Below are 10717 nucleotides of genomic sequence, written 5' to 3' on the forward strand. Positions count from 1 at the left end.
AACTCCTTTCCCTTCCCCTCCCCACAACAGACACCCTGTGAGGTAGGTGGGGCTGAGAGAGCTCTGACCGAAACTGCTCTTTTTCAAGAACAGCTGTGCCAGAACTATGGCTTGCCCAAGGTCATTCAGCAGGTGCAAGTGGAGGAGTGGGGAATAAAACCCGGTTCTACCAGATTAGAGTCCGCGCACTTAACCACTACACCAGACTGGCTCTCAAAATACAAAGCCCAGAATACAAAAGAAATTAACTGCAATCCTCATGCTGGACTGTAAGATGCTTACCTACATTCAAGAGTTCTCATTAACAATTTAGATTGGGGTGTCAAACATGTGGCCCCTGTGCAACTTCCTTCTCCTGCTTCCTTGCCCAGGGCTGCTGCTGCAGCTGCACCATATCTTGGTTTTTTTCCAGCTCCCTTGTGGCTTTTTGCTTCCTGCCTCTTGCCTCCCTCCCCCTCCCTTGCTCTTTTGTCTCTCTCTCTCACACACACGCACACAGAGAGCTCCATGGCTGCTCCCTGCTTCGTGTGGGGGAGGTACAAAGACAAGCCTCTGTTGCTCGCTCTCTTTCTCGCGCGCGCACACCCCCCCACACAGCTTCTGCTTCCTTCTCCGGGGCTACTTCTCCTCTTTTGGGGAGGGAGGGGAGGCGAGAGAGAGAGAGAGTTGGAATATCATTGCAGCTTCAAGACCAACAATGTTTTATTCCAGGTATAAACTTTTGTGTGCAAGCATACTTCTTGGGACGGAGGGAATGGGGGAGTGGGTGGGTGGGTTTCACTGACAAGCACAATGTACATCGAGGGAATTATTTTGGCTTATTCTGAAAAGGTTTTTTTGAAAAACTTTTTAAAAAAAAGATTGGAATCCTCTGTTCATATCTGGATTGTGTGGAGAATGCTTTGTCCTGAGCTTCATTATCAATTGCAGTTCAGCAGTCTCTCTTTTTAATCTCCCTTTGAAATTACTTTGGAAAGAGCACTGCTACTCTTAGGTCAGCAGCTGAATGATGTGGTTTCTAATGTCAGACTTTCCATTTATTCTTTGCATCCTCCTGGACTGAACTGAGACCTAGGTTTCCTGTCTCATTACCAATGCTGGTATCTCCATGCCTACTGCCCCTCTGCATATCACACTTAATCTAGTCAAGCCTGCTATTGTCATTCACCTGCTCTTGCCATTTGACATCTGAAGTAAGTCACCTTTATAAATTTTGTATCTCCAGTACCTCGTGTTACATTTTTTGGTACACATGGCCCGGCCCAACAAATGAGTAACAAATGAGTTCGACACCTCTGGGTTAATGGTTTATGAGTTTAATGGCTTATGTCAAGGAAAATGTTGGATAATAGTTTACTATGCACCTAACTTTTCTCTGTGCACTTTCCCCATAACCTCTGGGTTGTTGTTCTCTGGAATGATCTTTCTATAATGCCCTTTTTGTTGTTGTTGCTTTGCATGAGTATTGTCTGGTACAAGAACTATTCTGTGACTAATCTAAAAACCCAAAGTTCAACTAATTCCATCCTCTACAGCATTGGGAGTGGCACTGGAGAGAGTGGAAAGGAATGTGAGTTATGTCCATCTTTGCTTCCTGGCCCCACACAGTTGCCAGCCAGTAAGCCCTAATTTCTCCTGTCTACCCACTGGTTTGCTAGCGCACCAACATTGTCACAGGTAGATATTGCAGGACAGGCTGGTGTTTGGAACAAAAAAGTTGCCGACTTTAGGTGAATATACTCTACCTCATTTCCAGTCTTTACATGCACACTTTCAGTCATCAGTAAGGCTAGTCTATAACTTTTTGTTGTTGTTACAGATTGGGATGGGACGAAACAGTGGCGTGTCTGAGGTCCGGGGTGCCGGCTCATGTATTTTTCCTGCATAGCCGGCATATTTGTCTGATTCAACTATAATGGATTTTATTGAATAAACCAAATAGTGAGATAGGCAGTTGAAAGAAACATATCTACTGCTGCTTTGCCTAAACCCACTATCCTCTGAGAAGGGAACTTTGAACCTGGTTATTTTGGTTTCCCCTTTCTCTGTGTACTAACTCAATTTTGGGATGGAGCAGACAAGACCTGCCAGACCCTTACAGTATCCACAGCCTCCTAGCTCAGATTTTCAAAGGCCGTTTAGAATGCTCTATGGCCACATCTGTACTTGTGGGTGAAAGATGCTTATTTTATTGGGATTCTGCATTAATTCTGAGCCATACAAGGTGGCCGACTTGCAGTAGGATCCCACCTTTCTTGCCATGGTGATTTTAAGCCAAGCATTCTTGTATTTCACACCATTATTTATTTATTTGACTTTTCTACTGCTCTCCCCACACACAGGTTCAAGGTGGTACACCACACCTTCGGGCAAGGGCTTCTCTACGTTTTTTCCATAGGCCTCCTTTTAGCTGTAAGGCAAATGCTCAGACATTTGAGCCGTTCTCCTTTCAGAGAAGTAATTTTTTACTTTGTCAAAAATCCATTTGCAGAGTTGTTGTTGTTGTTTTTGTTTAAAGCGTACTAAAGGCAATTCCTTGGAAACGCCTGACATAGAATGTCTATAGGCTACCACTGTGGAGCACTATTCCTTTTTCTGATCTTACTGTTTGGGCCCGTGAGCCTGCTACAAAGCAAAGGTTCTTGGCAGTAAAAGAATAACAGAGGCGTAGATGTAATAGCAGCCCCTGAAACCATGGAAGTTAACATTTGAACTGAGCTGCTGCCTGCAGCTAGTCTACCCAGGCGATAGCAGCGAGCTGTTTATGGCAGAGGCCACGGTGAAAGGCTGCCGGTGTAAGTGGCTGGACTGGTGCTCCAGTTACCCTCCTCCTCCTCACAGCATTGCCGTCTCCAGGGCAGGGGAGGGGGAGGTTATATTCGCCGAAGAGACCCAACCAAAGTCACTTTGGTCAAGTTGGTCAAAATGAGCAGATCGTTTTAAATAATTCATCTCGATCCTTCGCTGTCCATGCTGGAACAAGGAGCCCAGACAAAATACAGCTGAGAATTCCAGCTCTCTTTGTGCTCAAGAAAATTCTGCGCCCTTCACTGCCGTGAGAACATGTTTCGTAAATGGCACCTCGTAAGAAACAGACCCGAGGCCGTCCTTGAGCGTCCCATTCAGAATTAAGCTATAAGGGCAGCTTCATCCTCATTCGCTTTCACCTTCTAGATACTGTTACCAGCATCAAGGTTGGGGCAGGAGTTCTCCTGGAACGGCAACTGATGTATGGGCTGCAGAGATTAGTCCATCCGTCTCTCCCCTCCGCCCCTCCCCCCCCCCGAGGAAACGGCAGCTTTGGAGGGTGGGATCCAGAAGAAAAGTGTTGATTTCACATCCATTTGGCATTGTAATGCATGGAGTTTGAACAGCTGCTACATTTCAAAGTATTTGTTTGGCATCGAAGCAACCGCCTACCGCATGTATAGACACGTTATTGGCTATTGTAACCATTCACCTCCTTAGTTTTATTGCTGGAGAATCCAGTAAGAGAATTATTACAATAGTGCAACTGCCAACGACATCCCCCCCACCCCCGCATTAATGGTACCGTTGATATTTTCACTTTGTTTTAAATAGGGTAAAAACAAACAATCCTATCAGCCACCAAACATGCTGGAAGGCTTGACAACTCAAGTGCTTAATGAAGAACTGTGCATATAGTCACCGCTGAGCAAGATGCTCGCTTGTTCAAGAGGCAGCATAATCCAGACTGCTTCTCGGCACATGCACGCTTGCAAAACTCTGCAACATCAGTACAACTTCCAGGCAATGGCTTTTGATTATAGTAACACTTTTTTGCAGGTTCCTGTGTGAGGACCAGAGAGTGTTTTACTTCCACAGTGGAGTTATAACAAGCTGTATTTAACTTGGGGAACATTGATATTGGGTGGGGTAAGCAATAGTGGCTGTGTAGCTGGTCCCTGGTTCAAATGTTGCCTCACTAGATGGGCTTAGATTAGCCTTACACGGTATTCTTTAAAAAAAAAATGGGTTTTTAAAGACTTTACAGAAAGCAACATGAACACTGTATATGTTACATCTATGTTGCAATATGACAATGACTCAACCATAAACCATAGCCCAACTTACTAGAAACTACTTAACATAACACATTCAGATTCAGAGGGAGTATTTCTTTGAGTTGTCTTGTGAGTTTGGAGTTTTCTTATTTGTTTGTTCTAAGATTTTCTGTAGTGGGGGTAGACTATAAGTATAACCATTTATATTTGCCTTGATGGTTCGTTACCATATACTCTAGAACCGGGGCCCATATCCGAACAAATTTAGAGTATGTTGGCATATTCTTGTCGTTCGCTCTATTCAGTGTGATTTTAGCCATTATGAATTGATCCCAGATCTTTTCTTGCCATGTTGATATAGTTGGACCCCGGTCACACGGGCTGGAAAATGCGGGGGGGAAGCGTGGCTGTTTGCCCCGGGGCAAACTAACGCGCAACTGTGAGGTCAGATGTCTGGTTGAGGTCCCGTCGAGGTCCCGTGGCTAGGGGGGAGGTGCCGATCACACCACAGGCAAAGAAGTGGGGCAGTGCGGCAAACGAGGTGGTTGTTGTTGTTTTACTTTTTTAAACTGAAGTGTGCACATGCTCCGTTGAGTGCTTGTGCGCATCCGTGGAGCCTTGGGGGAAAAAATGACCTGTTTGCGAGGGGCCATGGGCAGGCGCCGGATGCCACTGGAAACACGATCAGACGCCTGCCCTTGCCCCGCGGTTTCCGGAAACGAGTACCTCCGAGGTACTAGTTTTTTTTCGCTCATCTTTGGAGGGAAGCCTCGGTTGAGCCACGGGAGCTCTACGCTTCCCAGATGTGGCGGTGAGATCGCGCCCAGAAAATCCGCCTATCCTCTGTCTCTCTAGCGTGGCTGGTGTTCCGTGTGACCGCAGCCATGGTGGTGTAGGTGATTTCCAAGCCGCTGCTATGGTCAATCTAGCTGTAGCAAGTAGTGTATACACAGTATTCTTAACCTTGGTCCCCTCTCTGCGATATGGAAATCGTGTTGGCTTATCTTGCAGGGCCAATACATTACAACAAGGTTATCAGAGGTGTGCTGAACACAGCACTTTAAATAAACGATTTGCTGTTGCTTTGCTCTGTCCCTTGATGCTTTGAGGTGTCTGGCATCAGGGCTTATAGGCTCGACCCAGAAAAGTATTCACTTAACAAGTAAACTAGGGCATGTGAAGTGGGCATAGGGCAAGAAGGTCTTACACTGAAGTATACACCTGTCTCAAGCTAGAGCTATTTCAGATGGCCGGGCCTGTACTACCAAGGAATTGCATATCGAGGGGGAAAGATTGCATTGGCAGATGATCCCCGTGTCTCCCTCACTGTGGTGGTTGGTTCCAGCTCACAACCTACTGTAATGAAGCTGGAGAGGCTTCATCGTCAAACCAGTGTGCGATATCAAACAGCCAACAGGCTGAGAATGTGAGTTGTCAGCATGTGCGTAGGATGGAGGAGCCATCTGCGTCACCAAACACTCCGAATTGCCAGCCACCATCAGCCATGCCAATATCCAGCTTTAGGCTGCATCTCAAGGTGTGAGAGTAGTATTGAAATCCTACAGAAGCGATGCGCCTAGCTCTGCCTGGATCCATGCAACATTATAAACACGTTGATTTTGTATGAATGCTCTCCTCGGCCATGTTGATCGGAAAATCTATCATTTGTCTGTTAATTTCCTTCCCGTATGAATCTGGACTTTGATAAAATAGAGTATTCCATTTGTTTATAATAAGATCAGTGTTACTTGCACTGTATTGTACTTCAGGGGGGAAAATCATCAGGCTTTTGACTAGTAGTTTTATTTTCGTTTTTGGCCTGTGGCAAAAGAAATGGCCTCACCATTGGAAGTCAGCCAAGCATAGTGTATGTCATTAGCACTCTGGACCTGTGTTCCCTCTAAGCTGAGTTGGTGTGAGCTAGCTCACGGTTTTTTAGCCTCCGGCTCACACATTTTTGTCTTGGCTCAGGAAGGATGGGGCTCCAGAACAAACTAATTTATGCAGTAGCCAAATCGCTCGCTCACAACTATAATGCCGGGAGCTCACAAAGTAGGATTTTTGCTCACAAGACTCCACTGCTTAGAGGGAACATTGCTCTGGACGTCACTTCAATCATCACGGGAACGACACTCCATGTAGTTTGACTCTTCATTTAATGAAAGTATACATTTGTATACATCAAATCAAAAATTCTGGGTAAACTACAGTGTGGATCAAAACTGTCAGTTTTTAACACATTGGGGGGGAAAGTGGAGTTTCAGTTATAAATTACCCTTCTTAAATTAACCTCATGAAATCTGAACTTAGTGCAACTCTCCCTTACAGTTGCATATAGGAAATATTGGGGTGGGGGGTTCCTTTGTACAGAGCGAATGGTAAGAAAAACAACGTATAGGGTAACAGTTACGGCTTGATGTGGGGTGTGTTCTAGGGCTGCCAGCCTCCAGGTGGGGCCTGGGGATCTCCCGCTTTTACAGAGATCAGCTCCCCTGGAGAAAATGGGTGCTTTGAAGGGTGGGCTCTCTGGCATTGCACCATGCTGACGCCCCTCCCCTTCCCAAACCACACCCTCTCCTGGCTCCACCCCCAAAATCTCCAGGTATTTTCTACCCCAGGCCTGGCAACCCTAGCCTGTTCACTCCTGTCTCCTGGTTCAGTAGTCTTAACTGTAAATATCAAATAACCGTTATGCCCAGGGGTCATTTCCTGCGGGAGCGCACAGGAGCGGAGCTCCAGCAGTAAGGAAGCCAGGGGGTGGGCACATGCAACAAGCCCCGCCCCCTGCTCCCAGCAGCCCTCAGTTGGGCCACGAGGAGCAAGAAGCAGCCAGGTAAGTTGCAGAGCCCCCACCCCCGCCCACCCGCCTTCAGGTACAAGATCTTCCTCCTCCGTGAGGGCAGATCTACACGTTCCCCCCCCACACACACCTTTAAGACCTAGTTTTATTCAGGTACAAGCTCTCCCTTCTCTGTGAGGACAGATCTGCATGTGTCCCCCCCCCCCCAATAGCTAGCAATCCAAAACAGTCCAGTGGAGCCTGAGCGGTGGGTGTTGCCTTCTGAAACACTTCCGGTGATGTCAGGGGGTGTGGCATATGCAAATAAGTTACGCTAATGGGCTCCTGCACCTCCTTTTCTATGAAACGTCCCCTGTTTATGCCCATCTCATGCAGAACAGTGATCTGCCTGCTACCCCTCTTTCCTTCCGGTAGGTAGGGCGGGGCATGGCAATTCTATAATAAAAAGGGAAAGGGTAAAATAAAGCAAACAATGAACATTAGTAAGAAGCACCTCTCAGTCAGCTCTCTGTCAAACAAATCTGTGATAGCTGCCATTTGTGAAAGAGACTGACCCTGTATGGGATCATGCTCCATGCCTTAAAATGATCTGGAAATAAGTTAAATAAGATGGATACAAGGTACCTGGTATGGTTGTGTAAAGGTTCTAGTAAAGGTAAGGTAAAGGTTTCCCTTGCTCGTCGAATCTGACTCTAGGGTTGCGGTGCTCATCTCCGTTTCCAAGCCGAAGAGCCAGCGCTGTCTGAAGACATCTCCGTGGTCATGTGGCCGGCATGACTAGACGCCGAGGTGCACGGAAACGCTGTCACCTTCCCCACCGAAGCGGTACCTATTTCTCTACTTGCAATTTCTTGCTTTCAAACTGCTAGGTTGGCAGGAGTTCTATTCAGTTTTAAATCTATTCTATTCAGTTTTAAATCAGTTTTATGGGTATAGCACCCAGCTAGTACGTATTTTTATGGAGGAAACAGACAATAGAAATGTTTGATTTGAATCTCCGGTCGGGTCCGCCTTCTATTCTGGTAGAACAGGGGCTGATTTGTCACTCTCCACTTGTTAATGTGCCGTCCCCAGCCTGTGTGCTTTTTTGTCTGCGAGGGTTCCCCTTCCCCAAGTAATTGCCTTTTCAGGGGTCACGAGCATTCTGGGAAAAGACAGCTGGATGGCTAGCTGTAGAATGATGGGTAGAATAGTAAAGGTAAAGGTAAAGGTTCCCTTGCTCGAAAGCCAGTCGAATCCGACTCTAGGGTTGCAGTGCTCATCTCTGTTTCAAAGCCGAAGAGCCAGCGCTGTCCGAAGATGTTTCCGTGGTCATGTGGCCGGCATGACTAAACACCAAGGTGCACGGGACGCTGTTACCTTCCCACCGAAGTGGTACCTATTTATCTACTTGCAATTTCTTGCTTTCGAACTGCTAGGTTGGCAGGAGCTGGAACTAGAGACGGGAGCTCACTCCGTCATGCGGCACACTCGGGTCTCGAACTGCTGAACTACCGACCTTCCACAGCCTGCAGTTCAGCATCTTAACCACTTGAGCCACCACAGCAACATTTAGAATACAACCCCTCATTTTAAAGGCATTTGTTTTTTTTCTCCCCCTTGGTGATTTAAGAATCACCCTGGTAGACCGTGTTCCTTTCAGGGAGCAGTCAAGTTCACAGGCAGTGGTAGGCAACAATCCTTCATTAGAACGCCCCTAACTATGCAGCTGTGGTTTTTTTTTTCTCATCTGAGAGGACATAAAACATCCGTGTGAGGTTGCCTATATCTTAAAATGGGTCTGCAAAGCTCCCGGTAGAATCGTAAGCACAGCTAGGATGAGCCACGGCTTGAAGCATGCATCTAGGAATGTGCCGGTTTCTACGTGCCGATATGGAACTCTATTGCTCCCTAATGGCCGAAGCTCCCAACTGCATAGGTGCCTGGAAATTTCCTCAGCATCTATTTGGGGACAACTTCATTAGTATGAGGAGCAATCCACTGAATCACTGAATAAAACCTTGGCAGTCATCTTATTGTAAAGATCACATTTTTAAAAACTAGCAGCAGACAACGACACTTAACCATGAAGAAGAAGAAGAGTTGGTTTTTATATTCCGCTTTTCTCTACTGTAAGGCGTTTCAAAGCGGCTTACAATCTCCTTCCTTTCCTCTCCCCACAACAGGCACCTCATGAGGTAGGTGGGGCTGAGAGAGTTTTGAGAGAAATGTGACTGACCAAAGGTTACCCAGCGCAGGATTCATATGGAGGAGTGGGGAATCAAACCGGGTTCTCCATATTACTGTCCACCACTCAGTCACTACACCACACGGGCTGTGGCCCTAAAGACATTCTGCATATGACATGGAAGTTCGCTGGGTGACCTTGGGCCAGTCACATTCCCTCAGCCTAACCTACCTCATATGGTTGATGGGAGGATAAAATGGGGGAGAGGAGAACGGCAGGATATGAATGAAATAAATAGCTGCTGTTGTAAGAGCTAAAATGATGCAGTAGACGCAGCATAAATACATGGAGCATTCAGTGGGAAATTTAAGTTCAAATCCCTGCTCATTACTGGTGCCAATTAGGCGGTGCTCATTAATCTTTTTTTAAAAAAACCACATCATACCATAGCCAGTTTGGTGCAGTGGTTAAGTGCGCGGACTCTAATCTGGGAGAACTGGGTTTGATTCTCCCCACTCCTCCACTTGCACCTGGCTGGATGACCTTGGGCAAGCCGTAGCTCGGACAAGAGCTGTCCTTGAAAAAGAGCCGTTTCTGTCAGAGCTCTCTCAGCCCCACCGACCTCACAGGGTGTCTGCTGTGAGGAGGGGAAGGGAAAGGAGTTTGTCAGCCGCTCTGAGACTCCCTTGGGAAGTGAAGGGCGTGGTATAAATCCAATCTCTTCTTCTTCTACCTCACAGGATGTCTGTTGCGGGGAGGGGGAGGGGAAGGAGTTTGTAAACCGCTCTGAGACTCCTTTGGGTAGTGAAGGGCAGGGTATAAATCCAATCTCCTCTTCTTTTATTAGGACCACCAAATGACACATGACAGTGTGTGAGCTTCTGAGTTTTCCAGAACTTTAGGCTGTATATAATTTTTTTTTTAAATGGGGAAATGAAAATACTGAAGTACCTGGTATTAAGGCTTAGTCCAGTCTATAGGGTTTCCCTTGCTCTAAAGCCAGACAAATCCGATTCTAGGGTTGAGGTGCTCATCTCCGTTTCCAAGCCAAAGAGCCAGCATTGTCCAAAGACGTTTCCGTGGTCATGTGGCCGGCATGACTAGACGCTGAAGGCGCACGGAACTCTGTTACCTTCCCACCGAAGTGGTGCCTGTTCATCTACTTGCAATTTCTTGCTTTCGAACTGTTAGGTTGCCAGGAGCTGGGACCAGAGACAGGAGCTCACTCCGTCATGCGGCACTCGGGTCTCGAACTGCTGAACTACCGACCTTCAGGTCTGCAGTTCAATGTCTTAACCACTTGAGCCACCGCAGCCCCTAGTCCGGTCTGTACAGGATGTTAAACTGCAGAATGGCTTCAAATGTTGCCAGTTGCCAGTTACACCCAGCTTCTTTCAGCAAGAGGCAGTAAAATGTTTACAATCCTTAGAAAACACACATTCCAACAAAAAGTTTCAATACCTCTTTTTTAATACTTTATTTATATAGTTTTATATAAATACTAGTTTATATAGTTTTATATAAATATATAGTTACTTTTTCCCCACCATAGAGAACAATGGAGGGGATGGGGGCAACCTGCTTGTGGACCCATAGAATTGGACCCCCTGGTCCAAAGTTCTTCAAACTTGGTTGGTATCTTGGGGAGAGGCTCCAGCAGCTACCCTGTGAGTTTGGAGCCTCTCCCTCAAACTCCCTCTCCTCCAACCCCCATTGAGTTCAATG

The sequence above is a fragment of the Gekko japonicus genome, unplaced genomic scaffold, assembly GCF_001447785.1.
Source record: "Gekko japonicus isolate JY-2015 unplaced genomic scaffold, Gekko_japonicus_V1.1 scaffold6406, whole genome shotgun sequence".
NCBI lineage: Eukaryota > Metazoa > Chordata > Lepidosauria > Squamata > Gekkonidae > Gekko > Gekko japonicus.